This window comes from Lactuca serriola, chromosome 5 (genome assembly GCF_051521515.1).
Source record: "Lactuca serriola cultivar US96UC23 chromosome 5, Lser_US96UC23_V15, whole genome shotgun sequence".
Lineage (NCBI taxonomy): Eukaryota > Viridiplantae > Streptophyta > Magnoliopsida > Asterales > Asteraceae > Lactuca > Lactuca serriola.
The window spans coordinates 122,464,548-122,489,791 of NC_136412.1; positions in this window are offsets into that span (position 1 = coordinate 122,464,548).

The window sequence follows — 25,244 nt, forward strand, 5'->3', positions numbered from 1 at the left end:
TTTTCTTACCCCAATTCTCGCGTAGATAAACATGGCTCGACTCCATCCCCACGACAACCAGTACCTTCCGAATGAGGTCATTGCTGGATGGTTCGAAGAAGAACCAGAGAATGATCATCCTATCCCTTTGAATGATCACCATGATGAAAACCTTTCGGACGATGCTAACTCCGAACCAGAGGTTGAGAACCTACCCCAGGCAGCTCCCGTTCCAATTCCTAACCCTCGTCCGGCTTTTCATGGCCCGACGCCTGAGTGGATGGAATGCTTGGAAACATGGAGCCAAGGACAAGATCAGCCCATGCCATTTAATGGTGACCGAAGCTTTTACGACCTGAGCAACCGGGGCTTGGCAGACAGAATCTTGTCAATCTTGGTCCACAGAGTGGCCCGAAATGAGATTCAAGGTAGGACAGCCCTACATCAGATCACCGAAGTTGCCGCCGATGCGAGAATGCATACCCTCCGCCCCATTCGTCTAGAAGATGCTCGCGAGAGATCAGAGAGAAACCATGAAACCCTGCTGCAAGCACTGGCTGAATCACGAGCCAAAGTCATAGAGCTTCGCGTACGCCAGAGGGTGTACGAAAGACACCTACTTGATGTGGAATGTCAACCGGCTGAACTGTGAGTTCACCAGAGGGATGACCGTCGCCAGTAGTAGATGTTTTACTTTATTGTCCTTGTTAAAAGGAATCTTTTAAATATTAGTTATATATCATATGTACATATATAGTCATAAAGGTCCTTCCAGTTCATCCAATGCCCTTGGGTAGCAAGGGTATACATTACCATGTTCATACGTACCAGTTAAGTTACTAGTAAGCTACCATATGGGTAGTTTAGGACGATACTAGAGCTATTACTGGAACATGATATCATACAATGAGTCAGTTCATTCATGATTCAATACTTGCTAGATAGAGAGAACATACATTACAGCTAGTACACACAGTACATTACTATACATGCTAGATACAGAGAGAACACACATTACAGCTAGTACACACAATACATTACTATACATGCTAGATAGAGAGAGAACACACAATACTGCTAGCACACGTAGAACATTACAGTACATTATTATACAGGCTAGCCATAGGAAGAACACACAATACAGCTAACTCATACATTACATATACAGTACATATACATTACATTAGTTAGGTGAGCCATTAAATGGGTCATGGCCCTACCTGCCATGACCGTTTTTGTGTCCAGAATCTCCTTAATTGGGGAGCATCGGAGTTTGCGTATAGATCTATACTGGATTGACTATCCTACACCTTGCTGCTCGCTACAGTGGGACTTGCAAGTCTACGGGTGCCAAATGTCATTTCTTACGGCGTCTTACATGGTCGTTTTACTATAGTCGATAGCAGGATATAGGTCGATCACATGTTACTTTAAATAACATTAGATTTAAGGTAGTTAGTACGGTTGTAGTTAGATACTACACCATAGTACTGTTTCATTTTCCCATTACATTCACTTCGTGAACATTCACACGATGTACAGTAATGTAGAAACTATATTTTTGGTTAATGATAGTCAGATTTGGGAAAATACACACTCTTACAAGAGCCACACACACAGACACTAGATGCCTTGGTAGAAGGATATGATTAGTTGGAAACATAGGGCTTCCTAGAATCATACAAAACATTTTTTATACTTACAGTTCATATACATACAAATACTTACATACAAATTAAGACAATAAAATACTTATGATCTCACCACCTTTAAAGCTGATACTCGCTTTCAAAACACTTGTATTCTCAGGTCATCCATAGACAGGTACCGATGCAAGGTTCAGAGAAAATGGTGCTCGTTCAAGACTCATCTTTCATTTTGTTTATACTTTAGTGTCTATTATAATTTGACAGGACACACTTGTATTAAAATTATATTAATAATGCAATGGATGATGTTGTTGCTTGTTTACTACTTTTCATTGTTGTGATATTGTACATGACGTCCTCTACCCCAGAACGTTTCCGCCGTTCTTGGTTTTGGGGTTTGACAGATTGGTATCAGAGCATTGTTTATAGTGAATTAAGTATATCAACCCATAAAAGATATACAGACTATAAATACAATGGGATTAAAAATACTCTGACCAAGATTTTATACTTTAAATAATAAAATATTTAATTAAGTATACGTGCTGCATTCATACTAAAATAAGTGTCACTAGGACAAGACAAAAGAATTACGATTGTTGGGCAACACAGGTGGACTTAGAGACATATAGTCAAAACTGAGAAGATATAGCTTGATCAACTATATTATCCGAGGGTTGACTAGCATGTGCCTAAGTGTAGTTGTGTGGTTGCAACAAGTTTAAAATCTTACCAACCCTACCACAATGAGAACAGTAGAACATAACATTGAACTTATAATACTATAGGAGTATTGTTGTTACTATAAGTACTTTATACTTGAGAACTAAAACGAGATCTTCATTAGTAAGTTGATAATTTCTAAGTGGATACACTATGACTATATGTAATTAGGATGTTATAGACTTAGAATCTGTGAAAATTTTACTTTACCCCTATTCTGTGTGAATTTGGAGTAAAGGTCACTTATTCGAAGGCCTATCTTGTTTCGATTACATATAACTGGTATGCATTTCACAAATAGCGATGTAACTAATGAAGATTTTCTAAATAATTATCTAGATAGTTCTTCTACTAATTATTTTCTTACCCCAATTCTCGCGTAGATAAACATGGCTCGACTCCATCCCCACGACAACCAGTACCTTCCGAATGAGGTCATTGCTGGATGGTTCGAAGAAGAACCACAGAATGATCATCCTATCCCTTTGAATGATCACCATGATGAAAACCTTTCGGACGATGCTAACTCCGAACCAGAGGTTGAGAACCTACCCCAGGCAGCTCCCGTTCCAATTCCTAACCCTCGTCCGGCTTTTCATGGCCCGACGCCTGAGTGGATGGAATGCTTGGAAACATGGAGCCAAGGACAAGATCAGCCCATGCCATTTAATGGTGACCGAAGCTTTTACGACCTGAGCAACCGGGGCTTGGCAGACAGAATCTTGTCAATCTTGGTCCACAGAGTGGCCCGAAATGAGATTCAAGGTAGGACAACCCTACATCAGATCACCGAAGTTGCCACCGATGCGAGAATGCATACCCTCCGCCCCATTCGTCTAGAAGATGCTCGCGAGAGATCAGAGAGAAACCATGAAACCCTGCTGCAAGCACTGGCTGAATCACGAGCCAAAGTCATAGAGCTTTGCGTACGCCAGAGGGTGTACGAAAGACACCTACTTGATGTGGAATGTCAACCGGCTGAACTGTGAGTTCACCAGAGGGATGACCGTCGCCAGTAGTAGATGTTTTACTTTATTGTCCTTGTTAAAAGGAATCTTTTAAATATTAGTTATATATCATATGTACATATATAGTCATAAAGGTCCTTCCAGTTCATCCAATGCCCTTGGGTAGCAAGGGTATACATTACCATGTTCATACGTACCAGTTAAGTTACTAGTAAGCTACCATATGGGTAGTTTAGGACGATACTAGAGCTATTACTGGAACACGATATCATACAATGAGTCAGTTCATTCATGATTCAATACTTGCTAGATAGAGAGAACATACATTACAGCTAGTACACACAGTACATTACTATACATGCTAGATACAGAGAGAACACACATTACAGCTAGTACACACAATACATTACTATACATGCTAGATAGAGAGAGAACACACATTACTGCTAGCACACGTAGAACATTACAGTACATTATTATACAGGCTAGCCATAGGAAGAACACACAATACAGCTAACTCATACATTACATATACAGTACATATACATTACATTAGTTAGGTGAGCCATTAAATGGGTCATGGCCCTACCTGCCATGACCGTTTTTGTGTCCAAAATCTCCTTAATTGGGGAGCATCGGAGTTTGCGTATAGATCTATACTGGATTGACTATCCTACACCTTGCTGCTCGCTACAGTGGGACTTGCAAGTCTACGGGTGCCAAATGTCATTTCTTACGGCGTCTTACATGGTCGTTTTACTATAGTCGATAGCAGGATATAGGTCGATCACATGTTACTTTAAATAACATTAGATTTAAGGTAGTTAGTACGATTGTAGTTAGATACTACACCATAGTACTGTTTCATTTTCCCATTACATTCACTTCGTGAACATTCACACGATGTACAGTAATGTAGAAACTATATTTTTGGTTAATGATAGTCAGATTTGGGAAAATACACACTCTTACAAGAGCCACACACACAGACACTAGATGCCTTGGTAGAAGGATATGATTAGTTGGAAACATAGGGCTTCCTAGAATCATACAAAACATTTTTTATACTTACAGTTCATATACATACAAATACATACATACAAATTAAGACAATAAAATACTTATGATCTCACCACCTTTAAAGCTGATACTCGCTTTCAAAACACTTGTATTCTCAGGTCATCCATAGACAGGTACCGATGCAAGGTTCAGAGAAAATGGTGCTCGTTCAAGACTCATCTTTCATTTTGTTTATACTTTAGTGTCTATTATAATTTGACAGGACACACTTGTATTAAAATTATATTAATAATGCAATGGATGATGTTGTTGCTTGTTTACTACTTTTCATTGTTGTGATATTGTACATGACGTCCTCTACCCCAGAACGTTTCCGCCGTTCTTGGTTTTGGGGTTTGACAGATTGGTATCAGAGCATTGTTTATAGTGAATTAAGTATATCAACCCATAAAAGATATACAGACTATAAATACAATGGGATTAAAAATACTCTGACCAAGATTTTATACTTTAAATAATAAAATATTTAATTAAGTATACGTGCTGCATTCATACTAAAATAAGTGTCACTAGGACAAGACAAAAGAATTACGATTGTTGGGCAACACAGGTGGACTTAGAGACATATAGTCAAAACTGAGAAGATATAGCTTGATCAACTATATTATCCGAGGGTTGACTAGCATGTGCCTAAGTGTAGTTGTGTGGTTGCAACAAGTTTAAAATCTTACCAACCCTACCACAATGAGAACAGTAGAACATAACATTAAACTTATAATACTATAGGAGTATTGTTGTTACTATAAGTACTTTATACTTGAGAACTAAAACGAGATCTTCATTAGTAAGTTGATAATTTCTAAGTGGATACACTATGACTATATGTAATTAGGATGTTATAGACTTAGAATCTGTGAAAATTTTACTTTACCCCTATTCTGTGTGAATTTGGAGTAAAGGTCACTTATTCGAAGGCCTATCTTGTTTCGATTACATATAACTGGTATGCATTTCACAAATAGCGATGTAACTAATGAAGATTTTCTAAATAATTATCTAGATAGTTCGTCTACTAATTATTTTCTTACCCCAATTCTCGCGTAGATAAACATGGCTCGACTCCATCCCCACGACAACCAGTACCTTCCGAATGAGGTCATTGCTGGATGGTTCGAAGAAGAACCAGAGAATGATCATCCTATCCCTTTGAATGATCACCATGATGAAAACCTTTCGGACGATGCTAACTCCGAACCAGAGGTTGAGAACCTACCCCAGGCAGCTCCCGTTCCAATTCCTAACCCTCGTCCGGCTTTTCATGGCCCGACGCCTGAGTGGATGGAATGCTTGGAAACATGGAGCCAAGGACAAGATCAGCCCATGCCATTTAATGGTGACCGAAGCTTTTACGACCTGAGCAACCGGGGCTTGGCAGACAGAATCTTGTCAATCTTGGTCCACAGAGTGGCCCGAAATGAGATTCAAGGTAGGACAGCCCTACATCAGATCACCGAAGTTGCCGCCGATGCGAGAATGCATACCCTCCGCCCCATTCGTCTAGAAGATGCTCGCGAGAGATCAGAGAGAAACCATGAAACCCTGCTGCAAGCACTGGCTGAATCACGAGCCAAAGTCATAGAGCTTCGCGTACGCCAGAGGGTGTACGAAAGACACCTAATTGATGTGGAATGTCAAATGGCTGAACTGAGAGTTCACCAGAGGGATGACCATCGCCAGTAGTAGATGTTTTACTTTATTGTCCTTGTTAAAAGGAATCGTTTAAATATTAGTTATATATCATATGTACATATATAGTCATAAAGGTCCTTCCAGTTCATCCAATGCCCTTGGGTAGCAAGGGTATACATTCCCATGTTCATACGTACCAGTTAAGTTACTAGTAAGCTAACATATGGGTAGTTTAGGACGATACTAGAGCTATTACTGGAACACGATATCATACAATGAGTCAGTTCATTCATGAGTCAATACTTGCAAGATAGAGAGAACATACATTACAGCTAGTACACACAGTACATTACTATACATGCTAGATACAGAGAGAACACACATTACAACTAGTACACACAATACATTACCATACATGCTAGATAGAGAGAGAACACACATTACTGCTAGCACACGTAGAACATTACAGTACATTATTATACAGGCTAGCCATAAGAAGAACACACAATACAGCTAACTCATACATTACATATACAGTACATATACATTACATTAGTTAGGTGAGCCATTAAATGGGTCATGGCCCTACCTGCCATGACCGTTTTGTGTCCAGAATCTCCTTAATTGGGGAGCATCGGAGTTTGCGTATAGATCTATACTGGATTGACTATCCTACACCTTGTTGCTCGCTACAGTGGGACTTGCAAGTCTACGGGTGCCAAATGTCATTTCTTACGGCGTCTTACATGGTCGTTTTACCATAGTCGATAGCAGGATACAGGTCGATCACATGTTACTTTAAATTACATTAGATTTAAGGTAGTTAGTACGGTTGTAGTTAGATACTACACCATAGTACTGTTTCATTTTCCCATTACATTCACTTCGTGAACATTCACACGTTGCACTGTAATGTAGAAACTATATTTTTGGTTAATGATAGTCAGATTTGGGAAAATACACACTCTTACAAGAGCCACACACACAGACACTAGATGCCTTGGTAGAAGGATATGATTAGTTGGAAACATAGGGCTTCCTAGAATCATACAAAACATTTTTTATACTTACAGTTCATATACATTTTCAATACTTACAGTTCATATACATACAAATACTTACATACAAATTAAGACAATAAAATACTTATGATCTCACCACCTTTAAAGCTGATACTCGCTTTCAAAACACTTGTATTCTCAGGTCATCCATAGACAGGTACCGATGCAAGGTTCAGAGAAAATGGTGCTCGTTCAAGACTCATCTTTCATTTTGTTTATACTTTAGTGTCTATTATAATTTGACAGGACACACTTGTATTAAAATTATATTAATAATGCAATGGATGATGTTGTTGCTTGTTTACTACTTTTCATTGTTGTGATATTGTACATGACGTCCTCTACCCCAGAACGTTTCCGCCGTTCTTGGTTTTGGGGTTTGACAGATTGGTATCAGAGCATTGTTTATAGTGAATTAAGTATATCAACCCATAAAAGATATACAGACTATAAATACAATGGGATTAAAAATACTCTGACCAAGATTTTATACTTTAAATAATAAAATATTTAATTAAGTATACGTGCTGCATTCATACTAAAATAAGTGTCACTAGGACAAGACAAAAGAATTACGATTGTTGGGCAACACAGGTGGACTTAGAGACATATAGTCAAAACTGAGAAGATATAGCTTGATCAACTATATTATCCGAGGGTTGACTAGCATGTGCCTAAGTGTAGTTGTGTGGTTGCAACAAGTTTAAAATCTTACCAACCCTACCACAATGAGAACAGTAGAACATAACATTAAACTTATAATACTATAGGAGTATTGTTGTTACTATAAGTACTTTATACTTGAGAACTAAAACGAGATCTTCATTAGTAAGTTGATAATTTCTAAGTGGATACACTATGACTATATGTAATTAGGATGTTATAGACTTAGAATCTGTGAAAATTTTACTTTACCCCTATTCTGTGTGAATTTGGAGTAAAGGTCACTTATTCGAAGGCCTATCTTGTTTCGATTACATATAACTGGTATGCATTTCACAAATAGCGATGTAACTAATGAAGATTTTCTAAATAATTATCTAGATAGTTCGTCTACTAATTATTTTCTTACCCCAATTCTCGCGTAGATAAACATGGCTCGACTCCATCCCCACGACAACCAGTACCTTCCGAATGAGGTCATTGCTGGATGGTTCGAAGAAGAACCAGAGAATGATCATCCTATCCCTTTGAATGATCACCATGATGAAAACCTTTCGGACGATGCTAACTCCGAACCAGAGGTTGAGAACCTACCCCAGGCAGCTCCCGTTCCAATTCCTAACCCTCGTCCGGCTTTTCATGGCCCGACGCCTGAGTGGATGGAATGCTTGGAAACATGGAGCCAAGGACAAGATCAGCCCATGCCATTTAATGGTGACCGAAGCTTTTACGACCTGAGCAACCGGGGCTTGGCAGACAGAATCTTGTCAATCTTGGTCCACAGAGTGGCCCGAAATGAGATTCAAGGTAGGACAGCCCTACATCAGATCACCGAAGTTGCCGCCGATGCGAGAATGCATACCCTCCGCCCCATTCGTCTAGAAGATGCTCGCGAGAGATCAGAGAGAAACCATGAAACCCTGCTGCAAGCACTGGCTGAATCACGAGCCAAAGTCATAGAGCTTCGCGTACGCCAGAGGGTGTACGAAAGACACCTACTTGATGTGGAATGTCAACCGGCTGAACTGTGAGTTCACCAGAGGGATGACCGTCGCCAGTAGTAGATGTTTTACTTTATTGTCCTTGTTAAAAGGAATCTTTTAAATATTAGTTATATATCATATGTACATATATAGTCATAAAGGTCCTTCCAGTTCATCCAATGCCCTTGGGTAGCAAGGGTATACATTCCCATGTTCATACGTACCAGTTAAGTTACTAGTAAGCTAACATATGGGTAGTTTAGGACGATACTAGAGCTATTACTGGAACACGATATCATACAATGAGTCAGTTCATTCATGAGTCAATACTTGCAAGATAGAGAGAACATACATTACAGCTAGTACACACAGTACATTACTATACATGCTAGATACAGAGAGAACACACATTACAACTAGTACACACAATACATTACCATACATGCTAGATAGAGAGAGAACACACATTACTGCTAGCACACGTAGAACATTACAGTACATTATTATACAGGCTAGCCATAAGAAGAACACACAATACAGCTAACTCATACATTACATATACAGTACATATACATTACATTAGTTAGGTGAGCCATTAAATGGGTCATGGCCCTACCTGCCATGACCGTTTTGTGTCCAGAATCTCCTTAATTGGGGAGCATCGGAGTTTGCGTATAGATCTATACTGGATTGACTATCCTACACCTTGTTGCTCGCTACAGTGGGACTTGCAAGTCTACGGGTGCCAAATGTCATTTCTTACGGCGTCTTACATGGTCGTTTTACCATAGTCGATAGCAGGATACAGGTCGATCACATGTTACTTTAAATTACATTAGATTTAAGGTAGTTAGTACGGTTGTAGTTAGATACTACACCATAGTACTGTTTCATTTTCCCATTACATTCACTTCGTGAACATTCACACGTTGCACTGTAATGTAGAAACTATATTTTTGGTTAATGATAGTCAGATTTGGGAAAATACACACTCTTACAAGAGCCACACACACAGACACTAGATGCCTTGGTAGAAGGATATGATTAGTTGGAAACATAGGGCTTCCTAGAATCATACAAAACATTTTTTATACTTACAGTTCATATACATTTTCAATACTTACAGTTCATATACATACAAATACTTACATACAAATTAAGACAATAAAATACTTATGATCTCACCACCTTTAAAGCTGATACTCGCTTTCAAAACACTTGTATTCTCAGGTCATCCATAGACAGGTACCGATGCAAGGTTCAGAGAAAATGGTGCTCGTTCAAGACTCATCTTTCATTTTGTTTATACTTTAGTGTCTATTATAATTTGACAGGACACACTTGTATTAAAATTATATTAATAATGCAATGGATGATGTTGTTGCTTGTTTACTACTTTTCATTGTTGTGATATTGTACATGACGTCCTCTACCCCAGAACGTTTCCGCCGTTCTTGGTTTTGGGGTTTGACAGATTGGTATCAGAGCATTGTTTATAGTGAATTAAGTATATCAACCCATAAAAGATATACAGACTATAAATACAATGGGATTAAAAATACTCTGACCAAGATTTTATACTTTAAATAATAAAATATTTAATTAAGTATACGTGCTGCATTCATACTAAAATAAGTGTCACTAGGACAAGACAAAAGAATTACGATTGTTGGGCAACACAGGTGGACTTAGAGACATATAGTCAAAACTGAGAAGATATAGCTTGATCAACTATATTATCCGAGGGTTGACTAGCATGTGCCTAAGTGTAGTTGTGTGGTTGCAACAAGTTTAAAATCTTACCAACCCTACCACAATGAGAACAGTAGAACATAACATTAAACTTATAATACTATAGGAGTATTGTTGTTACTATAAGTACTTTATACTTGAGAACTAAAACGAGATCTTCATTAGTAAGTTGATAATTTCTAAGTGGATACACTATGACTATATGTAATTAGGATGTTATAGACTTAGAATCTGTGAAAATTTTACTTTACCCCTATTCTGTGTGAATTTGGAGTAAAGGTCACTTATTCGAAGGCCTATCTTGTTTCGATTACATATAACTGGTATGCATTTCACAAATAGCGATGTAACTAATGAAGATTTTCTAAATAATTATCTAGATAGTTCGTCTACTAATTATTTTCTTACCCCAATTCTCGCGTAGATAAACATGGCTCGACTCCATCCCCACGACAACCAGTACCTTCCGAATGAGGTCATTGCTGGATGGTTCGAAGAAGAACCAGAGAATGATCATCCTATCCCTTTGAATGATCACCATGATGAAAACCTTTCGGACGATGCTAACTCCGAACCAGAGGTTGAGAACCAACCCCAGGCAGCTCCCGTTCCAATTCCTAACCCTCGTCCGGCTTTTCATGGCCCGACGCCCGAGTGGGTGGAATCATTGGAAACATGGAGCCAAGGACAAGATCAGCCCATGCCATTTAATGGTCACCGAAGCTTTTACGACCTGAGCAATCGGGGCTTGGCAGACAGAATCTTGTCAATCTTGGTCCACAGAGTGGCCTGAAATGAGATTGAAGGTAGGACAGCCCTACATCAGATCACCGAAGTTGTCGCCGATGCGAGAATGCATACCCTCCGCCCCATTCGTCTAGAAGATGCTCGCGAGAGATCAGAGAGAAACCATGAAACCCTGCTGCAAGCACTGGCTGAATCACGAGCCAAAGTCATAGAGCTCCGCGTACGCCAGAGGGTGTACGAAAGACACCTACTTGATGTGGAATGTCAACTAGCTGAACTGAGAGTTCACCAGAGGGATGACCGTCGCCAGTAATAGATGTTTTACTTTATTTTCCTTGTTAAAAGGAATCATTTTTCTGTCTTTGCCCGATGTGGCATTCTCTATGAAATTATCTTGTACCGTAAGTACTTTTGGTTAGGTCTTTATGCTGTCAAGGACCATCTTCTTTGGATATGATGTAAGACCTTTCTACAAGGTCATTTTCCCGAACTTGTACGTCATGAATATCAAAGATATTGACAGTCGGCTAACTCCTGTGTCGTTCTTTATTCAAGTACTCTTATCATACTTTCATTAGAGTTTATCTGAAACATGCTTTAGTCAAGTCATTGGTCTATAGTAATTTAACTCCAGAGACATTTCCATGTCTCTTTCAGTGGTTGCATCATGTTATTCACCAACCAACGATACCCCGGCTTGAACGACAAACGTCTTGAGACCATTCTACAAACACATTTCCATTCCGTGTTAGGACTGCATGATAGAGATGTAAGTCAACCTTTCGAGAACATAGTCTTACTCTTTACTTGAACAATCTAAGTACATCTAGGGTCAACCAGAATCGCTCACAAAATCCTTATCCTTCGTGTTACAGAATCATGTCGTCATCCGGAAACAATCAGCCGAGCAACGAAACCTTTACCTTTCCTATGGACGCCGCTACCTTCGAAACCGCAGTTACAGCTGCCGTGATGGCTGTCGTAACCGCTGTCCTTGCGCACCGTAGCGCTATCAACACAATCAATGTTGATGATGGGGTTGAAGATTCTGATCATAGTATCCATCCAGGAAGTCGTCAAACGGTAATAGTCACAGACTCGCAAAGCCGAAAAACAGAGAACAAGAAACGAAAGCGTCAAGCCCAGAAAGAACGCAAGAAATCTCAAAGGCTGGCCATGCAACAGCAGCAGGTGGAAACCCCTGCCATCCCCGTACCAAGCAGGCCATATGATGGAGAACTCCCGAAGTGTGATAAGTGTAGTTTCCATCATCATGGGACTTGCCATGAGATGCAGTTTGGCAATTCCCTAAAAATAGGGCACCATGCTCGTAGCTATGGAGCACCGACACGACCCATCACTCAAGTCCCTGACATCAGAATCAACCAGGCTTACGATGGTGGTGTTAAAAATAGACCCTATGAAAGGAAAATTTCAACGTGGATAAACAAGGAGAACACTCGTGTCCACATAACACTGGCTAAACACCTCACTTACACCACCAATGTTGGTGCTGTCCAGATATGTCACCAATGCGGTGAAATTGGACACCTCAAGAAGGATATCCCGATAGCGAAGAACTCGGGTGCTGATGGGAAGGTTCTTAGGATCACAGCTGCAGGAGAAACTACGTCGGACCCTCGTTAATGTAATTTAGGTGTTTCGTTGTAACAGACTTATAACCCATCCAAAACTAGTGCAACTAGAGTCTTACCTTTTGCGAGATCATGTCTGTATAGGGATGCTCGTGCTGCGTATACTTGTCTTTTGTAGTATACCTTATTCGCAACAATAGTCTTGTAGTAAATCTAATGTACTGTAACTTTGTTCATGGTTGCACGGTTGTGTTTTGTCTGTAAACGTCCTATGTTCAAATCTAATGTCTTTAAGTTTCCGTATGATTCCAACATTATCATACAACCAGATTCAATTTGATCCACACCATACCAGCTTCATAAGTACATCTCTTTCTTCGAAATCGCCTTTCCAGCGAAACCGTCATTTTAGAACACCGAAGTACTCATGCGAGGAGTACCTCATAGTTCTTCTCTTTTCCAAAGAAATCCCTAAAGTACCACTTGTACAGTACGTTAAGTTCAATCCAAAGATCTATACGGTTGATTTGTCGCTAAAGAATGTATACATAGGGGCGATATATAATCAAGGTTCTACAGGTTTAGAATTGATGATTCCGCTTTAACTTCTTTTCCTCGATAGGATGTGAGCTTAAAGAAGAATCAGTTAGTCAACTATATTTTCAATCTTAATTATATACGACTCGTATACCCGAGATGGTGATCGTTGAACCAAGTATGGATTCTAAAATGAACTTTAGGACGGAGAACTGCCCAAGACTATGAGTAATCGCATCCTCATGTGAACAAACTTAGAACCCAGTAAGACTTCTGTAAACAGATTTCCCTTCAGTCTAAACACCTACGGAGATACAAGAACAGTCTGGACAACATAGCAAACTACACAAAAATAGAATTAGAAGACTAGGCTTCTTACCCTGGAGAACTCCGGTCTTATTCTTCCAGAGGTCGACGGATTGCATTGTATGTACCTCAAATACCGAGGACTCCGTCAAGATTTTCCATTAGAAATCGTTGTCTCTGCCTCGCATAGATGAAGTGGTTGAGCAAACGCAATGAAAGAATTACTTTCAGAAATGGATCTGAGATCCGAATATCACCAGTTCGAGTGTTAGGGAAGGATGTCCAGAAGACTATCTTCCGAACTCGATGCGGACACTTCGAGTCCGTAGTGATACCCTTCGGATAGGACCAATACGCCCATAGTATTCATGAGCTAAATGAGTAGGGTACGTCTTTCTTACTTGGATCAGTTCGTCATTTATCCATGTAATGACTTACTTATCTACCCTCGTATTAAGAAGGAACCCATGGAAACATTACCTTCGGAGAAACTTACGCAAAGTTCTCTAAGCACGAGTTTTGAAATTGAAGAGTCAAATTTCTATGACACACTATTAGTGATGTGGGAAATTTTGAGTACTCTTACAATTTGTCAAAACCGTTGAGAATTTGTCGACACCAGAGACGCCGACAGACATTCGCCAAATTCTAGGTCTTACAGACCTACTGTCATAGTTCATCCAGGACTCCTCGCAAATCACAGAAACCCGTACGACTTTGACCCAGCAAGGGGTGGCCCTTGACAGGGAAGATAAGCAAGAGAATGAACCTTTGGAATTCCAAGTGAGAGACCAAATTCTTTAGGAAATCTCACTATGGGAATGGCTTAATATGCTTCGTTAAGCGTGGAAAGCTAAATCCAATATAGTTAGGACCTCTGAGATTCTTACCAGAATCGGCCCTATACCTCGCAAACTAGACCTACTCCGCGAACTCAGTAGCGTACATTTTACCCTACGCGTCTCGATCGTGAAACCGTACCTTTCCGTTAGGACTCTTGTAAGTCCACTCGTTGAGATCCTCGCCTTCGTATTAGAACCGTGATGACCCTAGGCATAGAGGTCAAGCGGATGAAGCAACGCAGTCGCCCGTTAGTGAAGGTTCGTTGGGATACCAACCGAGGACCCGATTTCACTTAAGAGAGCGAGAACCAATCGATTAGGAAGTTTTCCACCTTATAACTCGATCATTCATACCTACTTCCTTACATAAATTCTAATTTCGGGACGAAATTCCCTTTAACAAGGGGATGATGTGACAACCCGAAATTTCCATTATGTACAAACCATATCAAATCAATAGAAGTTAGATCAGTTAAAGAGAATTTCCAGACTTTTGGGTATAAGTTTGAGTATTTCAGGATTTACACTTAAGGAGATATCAGGAGAGTGGATGCACTAGGGTTTTTGTGCAACGTTGTTATTTCAAAACCCTATGATATTAGAGATCATTTCGTGAATAAAATATTTTCTGCCAAAAATCCCAGGACTATATATAGGATTCTGAACCATATTTATTCATTAGTTACATTTCAAACTAGAGAAAAGTCGAATTCTCTCTCAAGGATCTTCGGACTTTCGTTCCGGAAAGTGAGTACTTGTATCTAGTGTTGTTTTAAAGCTTCTTATATGCTTAATACACTAGAAATCATAGGAAAACACTAAGATCTGAGAGTTTACCGCCCAAGAACACCTTGGGGAGTAAACTCTTTTATAAGGGCCAAAGTGTGCCCAATGTCCCTCCAAGCCTTGGAACTCAACCTAGAAGCTACCATGACATTTTAGACCACAAAATCATCAAGGTGTTGTTTGTTTTTTCTGAGGCAAAATGTTTGCAGTCTGCGGACCACATCTGTAGACCTCTGCAACAGAAGAGGTGGACCAAACGTCTGCAGTCTGCAAAAAGAAGACTGTTTGTTTTTTTAACATCTGCAGGCTATTAAAATAAACTAAAATCTAAATAAACTGATTTTTTTAAACTACAAAGTGTTTTTTTAATATATTTATGACTTTGTTATAAATAAATAACACTTCTAAATAGACATTTATGTATTATTGTATAAAAATTGAAAATAAAAATGGTACAAATTAACGTATATATTCGATAAAAACCAATAATTTTAGTCATAAAATTATGCCTAAACATTGTAATTAGGAATCAAAGAATTTGATATATAAATGAATGAAAAAAAAAACTTCGATTTTTTCAATTAAATCAATTAAAAACATGCAATAATTATTTTTTCTAAGAAATTAACGATACTTTATTAAATGATATTTTATAAAATTTGGGACAAAAAATATGAGAATATATTAATTCTTTATATATATTTATATAAACAACTTCAACGACCATTATTGTAATAAACTTTTATTTATAAATTTGTCAAAATTATCATGTTTGTGTCGTTGAACTTTTTTTTTAAGTATTGTAATTTTTTTTGTTCAAATTGTTTATCACTAATAAAGTTGGAATAAATATAAATTTAAAAAAAAACTAAACAAATAAAGTATATGTGTTTTTTAGGGTAGAAGATGTCTGAAGATGTTAGAAGACTCTGATCCACATCTGTGCCAAGAAGAGGGCGCGCAGACATTTTTAGGTCTGCAGTCTTTAAAAAATCAAACAGTCTACAAAGACTAATGTCCGCGCGTGGTCTGCGCCGCGCAGACAGAAGAGGCTAGGAAGATCTACGGACAAAAAACAAACACCACCTAAGAAACAAATTCTAGAAGTGAGTTCACGGCCAAGGATGTTCTTAGGCCATGAACTCCATTTTTAGGTGCCAAAACACCCTAAAAGCCTTCCTTAAGCCAAGAGACTAGTTTAGACGTGTACCCTAATGAGTTTAGGACTAGAAAACACCATTAGAACACCAAGAGTAAGGTGTTCACGGCCCAAGAAGTTCCAGGGCCGTGAACTCCAAACAATAGTGCCAAATGGTGCTATAAACTCTTCTAAAGCCTTGTACACTAGCATAGTTTAGTTCCTAGATAAAATAGGGATTTGAAAACACCACAAACACCCTCCCAAGGGAGATTACGGACGTAATCTCCAAGAAATATTGTCCCAGGGCCGTAAACTCCTAAAAGGAGTTATATTATGCCCTAAACTCTTCCATAGACCAACCCATTAAGTAGGAATGCTTCTTAGGGCCTTACAGAGCATCAAACATCAAATGGTAACATAAGTATGAGCCTACGGCCGTAAAATCATGATTTTACGACCGTAAACTCATTTAGTAGGATCATTAGGGCCATCAACCTCATCGTGGAGTTTTCCTTGAGCCCTACACACAATAGCTTTCCCTACAAACACTTAGATGCAATCCTAGAGGCTAATAACACTTGATAAAGGTGTTTAGCATGTCCTAGGGTGTCTTGACTTGTTTATTAGTTGTTTATAGACTAATTTGATACATATATGTGATATTATATGCTAACTAGGATCATAGAGTGTGTTCAAGACTTCACTTGACACCTAGAAGTCCTACCTCTTCGGTTCATCCGTATCACCCACAACAGGTGAGTTCATACCCTTAATCAATCTTTTAAATGTTTTTAAATACATTATGGGGGGATACAAGTAGAATCATGCTACTTATTATATCAATCACATGTGATTAATAAGCAACATTCAGATGATTGGCTACTCATTAGCTGTTTTACCAAACAGTTTCCTTCAAATGTTTTTCATAAACACTTTATATGTTTAAAACTCCTTATTAAACTGTACATTTTACTATGTGTGTTTCATTTCAAATTCATTTACAATTGTGTCTCAAACAAATGTTTCTTTATACTTAAACTGTTTTATCAAACCCATGCTTTCAAACCGTTTTATAGATTGACATCAAGTCGATCTTTTCTTAGATAAGAAAGCTTATTTTATGCTTTTATATTATCAATTGCATGCCTATATATATATATATATATATATATATATATATATATATATATATATATATATATATATATATATATATATATATATATATATATATATATATATATATAGTTATATAAGAAATGTTTAAAAGACTTAGGAAGGCTATCCACCCTATTTCCTTTGCGCGCTTGAGATGTGGTCTGGTGGGACATCGGGTATCCGTCCGAAGGTTGTTTAAATATTAGTTATATATCATATGTACATATATAGTCATACAGGTCCTTCCAGTTCATCCAATGCCCTTGGGTAGCAAGGGTACACATTCCCATGTTCATACGTACCAGTTAAATTACTAGTAAGCTACCATATGGGTAGTTTAGGAAGATACTAGAACTATTACTAGAACGCGATATCATACAATGAGTCAGTTCATTCATGAGTCAATACTTGCTAGATAGAGAGAACAGACATTACAGCTAGTACACACAGTACATTACTATACATGCTAGATAGAGAGAGAACACACATTACAGCTACTACACACAATACATTACTATCCATGCTAGATAGAGAGAGAACACACATTACTGCTAGCACACATAGAACATTACAGTACATTACTATACATGCTAGCCAGAGGAAGAACACACAATACAGCTAGCTCATACATTACATATACAGTACATATACATTACATTAGTTAGGTGAGCCATTAAACGCGTCATGGCACTACCTGCCATGACCGTTTTTGTGTCTAGAATCTCCTTAGTTGGGGAGCGTATGAGTTTGCGTATAGATTTATACTAGATTGACTATCCTACACCTTTCTGCTCGCTACAGTGGGACTTGCAAGTCTACGGGTGCCAAATGTCATTTCTTACGGCGTCTTACATCCTCGTTTTATTATAGTCGGTAGCAGGATACAAGTCGATCACATGTTACTTTAAGTTACATTAAAGTTAAGGTAGTTAGTACGGTTGTAGTTAGATACTACACCATAGTACTGTTTCATTTTCCCATTACATTCACTTCGTGAACATTCACACGACGCACGGTAATGTAGAAAGTATATTTTTGGTTAATGATAGTCAGATTTGGGAAAATACACACTCTTACAAGAGCCACACACACAGACACTAGATGCCTTGGTTGAAGGATACGATTAGTAGGAAACATAAGGCTTCCTAGAATCATACAAAACATTTTTTATACTTACAGTGCATACACATTTTCAATACTTACAGTTCATATACATACAAATACTTACATACAAATTAAGACACTAAAATACTTATGATCTCACCAGCTTTAAAGCTGATACTCGCTTTCAAAACACTTGTATCCTCAGGTCATCCATAGACAGGTACCGATGCAAGGTTCAGAGAATATGGTGTTCGTTCAAGACTCATCTTTCATTTTGTTTATACTTTAGTGTCTATTATATTTTGACAGGACACACTTGTATTAAAATTATATTATTAATGCAATGGATGATGTTGTTGCGTGTTTACTACTTTTCATTGTTGTGATACTGTACATAACGTCCTCCGCCCCAGAATGTGTCCGCCATTCTTGGTTTTGGGGTGTGACAGATTGGTATCAGAGCATTGTTTATAGTGAATTAAGTATATCAACCCATAAAAGATATACAGGCTATAAATACAATGGGATTAAAAATACTCTGACCAAGAGTTTATACTTTAAATAATAAAATATTTAATTAAGTATACGTGCTTCATTCATACTAAAATCAGTGTCACTAGGAAAATACAAAAGAATTACGATTGTTGGGCAACACAGGTGGACTTAGAGACATATAGTCAAAACTGGGAAGATATAGCTTGATCAACTGTATTATCCGAGGGTTGACTAGCATGTGCCTAAGTGTAGTTGTGTGGTTGCAACAAGTCTAAAATCTTACCAACCCTACCACAATGAGAACAGTAGAACATAACATTAAACTTAAAATACTATAGGAGTATTTGGTGTTACTATAAGTACTCTATACTTGAGAACTAAAACGGGATCTTCATTAGTAAGTTGATAATTGCTAAGTGGATACACTAAGGCTATATGTAATTAGGATGTTATAGACTTAGAATCTGTGACAGTTACAGGCTCGCAAAGTTGAAAGACAGAGAAAAAGAAATGAAAGCGTCAAGACCAGAAAGAACGCAAGAAATCCCAAAGGCTGGCTATGCAACAGCAACAAGTGGAAACCCCTGCCATCCCAATACCGAGCAGGCCATACGAGGGAAAACTCCCGAAGTGTGATAAGTGTAGTTTCCATCATCATGGGGATTGCCATGAGATGCAGTGTTGCAATTGCCTAAAAATAGGGCACCATGCTCGTGGCTGTGGAGCACCGGCACAACCCATCACTCAAGTCCTTTTCATCGGGACTAACCCTACACACGAGAGTAGTTATAAATCCGAACACTTTAGGAAGAAATTTCCAAGGTGGAGTAATGAGGAAGGCAGTCGTGTCCGCATAACATTGGCTAAACACCTCACTTCCACCACCAATATTGGTGCTGTCCAGATATGTCACCAATGCGGTGAAATTGGACACTTCAAGAAAGATTGCCCGATAGCAAAGAACTCGGGTGCAGATAGGAGGATTCTCAGGATCACAGCTGTTGGAGAGCCTATGCCGGAACCCTCGTTAATGTAACTTAGGCATGTTGTTGTAACAGACTTATAAACTATCCAGAACTAGTGCAACTAGAGTCTTACCTTTTGCGAGATCCTGTATGTATAGGGATTCTCGTGCTGCGTATACTTGTCTTTTGTAGTATATCTTATTCGCAGCAATAGTCTTGTGGTAAATCTAAAGTACTGTAACTCTGTTCATGGTTGCACGGTTGTGTTTTGTCTGTAAACGTCTTATGTTCAAATCTAATGTCTTTAAGTTTTAGTATGATTCCGACATTATCATACGACTCGATTCAATTTGATCCTCACAAAAACAGCTTCATATGTAAATCTCTTTCTTCTAGATCGCTTTTCCAGCGAAGCCGTTATATCAGAACACTGAAATACTCATGCCAGGAGTACCTCTTAGTTATTTTCTTTCCGAAGGGATCCCCGAAGTACCACTCGTGCAGTACGTCAAGTTCAATCCAAGGATTCATACGATTGATCTATCACTGAGGAATGTATGCATAAGAGTGATATATAATCAAGGTTCTACAGGTTTAGAATTGATGATTCCACTTTAACTTCTTTTTCCCCGAAGAGATGTGAGCTTAAAGAAGAATCAGTTATTCGACTACCTTTTCAATCTTAATTATATACGACTCGTATACACGAAATTGTGATTGTGAACCATGTATGAATTCTAATATGAACTTCAGGATGGAGAACTGCTTAAGCCTACGAGTAATCACATCGTCATGTGAACAAACATAGAACCCAATACGACTCTTGTAAACAGATCGCCCTATAGTCTAAACACCTACGGAGATACCAGAACAGTACAAACAACTTAACGAACTGCACAGCGATAGAATAAGAAGACTAGGCTTCTCACCCTAGAGAACCCCCAGTCTTATTCTACCAGAGATCGACGGATTGCATCGTATGTGCCTCGGATATCGAGGACTCCGTCAAGATTTCCATTAGAAATCGTTACCTCGGCCTCGCATAGATGAAATGGTTGAGCAAACACAAGGAAAGAATTACTTTCAGAAATGGATCTGAGATCCGAATATCACCAGTTCGAGTGTTAGGGAAGGATGTCTGGAAGAATATCTTCCGAATTCGATGCGGACACTTCGAGTTCGTAGTGATACCCTTCGGATAGGACCAATACGCCCATAGCTTTCATGAGCTAAACGAGTAGGGTACGTCTTTCTTACTTGGATCAGTTCGTCATTTATCCATGTAATGACTTACTTATCTACCCTCGTAGTAAGAAGAAAACCCATGAAAACATTTCCTATAGAGGAACTTTTAGCGAAGTTCTCTAGGCACGAGTTTTGAAATTGAAGAGTCGAATTTCTATGACACACTGTTAGTAATGTGGGAAATTTTGAGTACTTTTTCAATTTGTCAAAACTGTTGAGCATTTGTCGACACCGGAGACGCCGACAGTCATTCGCCAAATTCTAGGTCTTACCGACCTACTGTCATAGTTCATTCAGAACTCCTCGCAAATTACAGAAACCCGTACGACTCTGACCCAGCAAGGGGTGGCCTTTGACTGGGAAGTTAAGCAAGAAAAGGAACCTTTGGAATTCCAAGTGAGTGACGAAGTTCTTTAGGAGAACTCACTCTAGGAATGGCTTAATACGCTTCGTATCGCATGGAAAGCTAAATCCAATATAGTTAGGACCTCCGAGATTCTTATCAGAATCGGTCCTGTGCCTCGCACAAACTAGACCTACTCCGCGAACTTAATAACGTACATTATACTCTTCGCATCTCGATCGTGAAACCATACCTTTCCGTTAGGACTCTTGTAAGTCCACTCGTCGAGATCCTCGCCTTCGTATTAGAACCGTAGTGACCCTCGACCGAGAGGTCAAGCGGACGAAGCAACACCGTCTCCAGTTAGTGAAGGTTCGTTGGATTGCCAATCGAGAAACCGATTTCATTTAGGTGCGCTAGAACCAGTCGATTAGGACGTTTCCTCCTCACGACTCGATCATTCGTACCTACTTCCTTATCTAAGTTCTAATTTCGGGACGAAATTCCCTTTAACAGGGGGATGATGTGACAACCCAAAATTTCCATTCTGAACAAACCATATCAATCCAATAGAAGTTAGAACAGTTACAGCGAAATTCCAGACTTCGGGTATAAGTTTGGCAGTTTTTCAGGATTTACATTTAAGGAGATATTAGGAGAGTGGATGCACTAGGGTTTCGTGCAACACTGTTATTCCAACACTCTATTATTTTAGAAATAATTTCAGGAATAAAAATATTTTCTGCCAAAAATATCTCAGGACTATAAATAAAATTCTGAACCAAATTGGTTCATTAGTTACATTTCCAACTAGAGAAAAGCCATTTTCTCTCTCACGGATCTTCGGGTTTTTATCCCAAATCGTGAGTACACTTCTCTAGTTGTCTTATAATGCTTATAATGTGCTTAAAAACTTAGATTACATAGCAAATCTATGAGATTCGGGAGTTTACCGCCCAAGAACGTTCTTGGAGAGTAAACTCCTATATGTGGCTTAAATGCTACCTAGTCTTTTCCCCATGATAAGTAACGAACTTAGGCTTATTTATAAATGTATTTGGGACTAGAAAACAATTCAAAACCCCAAGATTTGGGAGTTTACCACCCAAGAACACGCGGAGAGTAAACTCCATTTTAAGGGCTAAAAGTGTCCCAAAGTCCCTCAAAGCCTTAGAACTCAAAATAGAAGCCTTCATTACATATTTAGGACACCAAAATCAATTAGAAACAAGGATGGAAAGTGAGTTCACGGCCAAGGGTGTTCTTGGGCCGTGAACTCCATGTTTAAGTGCCAAAATGCCCTTAAAACCTTCCTTAAGCCAAGAGACTAATTTGGGCATGTACCTAAATGAGTTTTGGACTAGCTAACACACTTAGAACACCAAGAGTAAGGTGTTCACGGCCCAAAAGGTTCTAGGGCCGTGAACTCCATAAAATGGTGCCAAATGGTGCCATAAACTCTTCTAAAGCCAAGTACAAAAGCCTAGTTTAGTTCCTAGTTAATTTAGAGACTTGAAAACACCATAAACACCCTCCCAAGGGAGTTTACAGCCGTAAACTCCAAGGGAATATGGTCCTAGGGCCGTAAACTCCTAAAAGGAGTTATATTATGCCCTAAACTCTTCCATAGACCAAGCCATTAAGTAGAAATGCTTATTAGGGCCTTATAGAGCATCAAACATCAAATGGACACATAAGTATGAGTTCACGGTCGTAAACTCATGAGTTCACGGCCGTAAACTCATTTGGTAGTGTTATTAGGGCCGTGAACTTCATGGTGGAGTTTTCCTTGAGCCCTACACACAATAACTTCCCCTAGAAACACTTAGATGTAATCCTAGAGGCTAATAACACTTGATAAAGGTGTTTATCATGTCCTAGGGTGTCTTGACTTGTTTATTAGTTGTTTATAGACTAATTTGTAACATGTATGTGAAATTATATGTTAACTAGGATCATAAGTGTGTTCAAGACTTCACTTGACACCTAGCGGTCCTACCTCTTCAGTTCATCCGTATCACCCACAAAAGGTGAGTTCATACCCCTTAATCAAGGTTTTAACTATTTTTAAATGTTTTATGGGGGGGGATACAAGTAGAAATCATGCCACTTATTATATCAATCACATGTGATTAATAAGCAGCATTTAAATGATTTACTACTCATTAGCCGTTTTACCAAACAGTTTCCTTCAAATGATTTTCATAAACATTTTATATGTTTTAAAACTCCTTATTACACTGTACATTTTACTCTGTATGTTTTATTTCAAACTTATTTATAATTGTGATTCAAACAAATGTTTCCTTATACTAGATTGTTTTATCAAACCCATGCCTTCAAACCGTTTTATAGAATGACGTCAAGTCGATCTTTTCTTAAGATAATAATTATGTTCATAGGTTTTACAAAAACTTATTTATGTTTTTATATTATAAATTGCATGCCTCTATATGTATAGTCATATAAGAAATGTTTAAAAGACTTAGGAAGGCTATCCACCCTATTTCCTTTTCGCGCTTGAGATGTGGTCTGGTGGGATATCGGGTACTCGTCCGAAGGTCGTTTAAATATTAGCTATATAACATATGTACATATATAGTCATAAAGGTCCTTCCAGTTCATCTAATGCCCTTGGGTAGCAAGGGTATACATCCACGTTCATACTTACCAGTTAGATTACTAGTAAACTACCATAGGGGTGGTTTAGGAAGATACTAGAACTATTACTAGAGCACAATATCAAACTATGAGTCAGTTCATTCATGAGTCAATACTTACTACTATGAGAACATATACAACTATACTAGAGAAGAACATATACAACTATACTAGAGAAGAACATATACAACTATACTAGAAAGAGAACATATACAACTATACTAGGAAGAGAACATATACAACTATACTAGAAAGAGAACATATACAACGATACTAGAACGAGTACATTACTATACTTGCTAGGAAGAGAGCACGTACATTACAGCTAGAACATTACAGTACATTACTGTACTATTACATGATCACACTTACATGACTACGCTTACATATACATAGAACAGACATCACTAGGTGCTATAGCATGGAACCAGTTCAGGATCTAACTATACCGATGAATCACAACGCAATTATGATCGTTATATCGAGTATACATGATCATAGTAATGTGGATGCTCATGGCTTGCATACATGCAGGGGTCATGGGTAGGTCCCAAAATCCCTTTGATAGGGGAGCGTATAGTCTGGGATCTAGATATCACATTATACCTTACCCCTCAAATAAGGCAGTTGAGTACCGATGTAGTTATTTATTACAAATGCTACAGTACTTAGAAGTATTACCCTAGACTTAAGGTAATTGGTACGGTTGTAGTTCGGTACTACACCATAGTACTATTCCATTTTCCCATTACATTCACTTCGTGAATATTCACACGACGCACGGTAATGTAGAAAAATATATTTTTGGTTAATGATAGTCAGACTTGGGAAA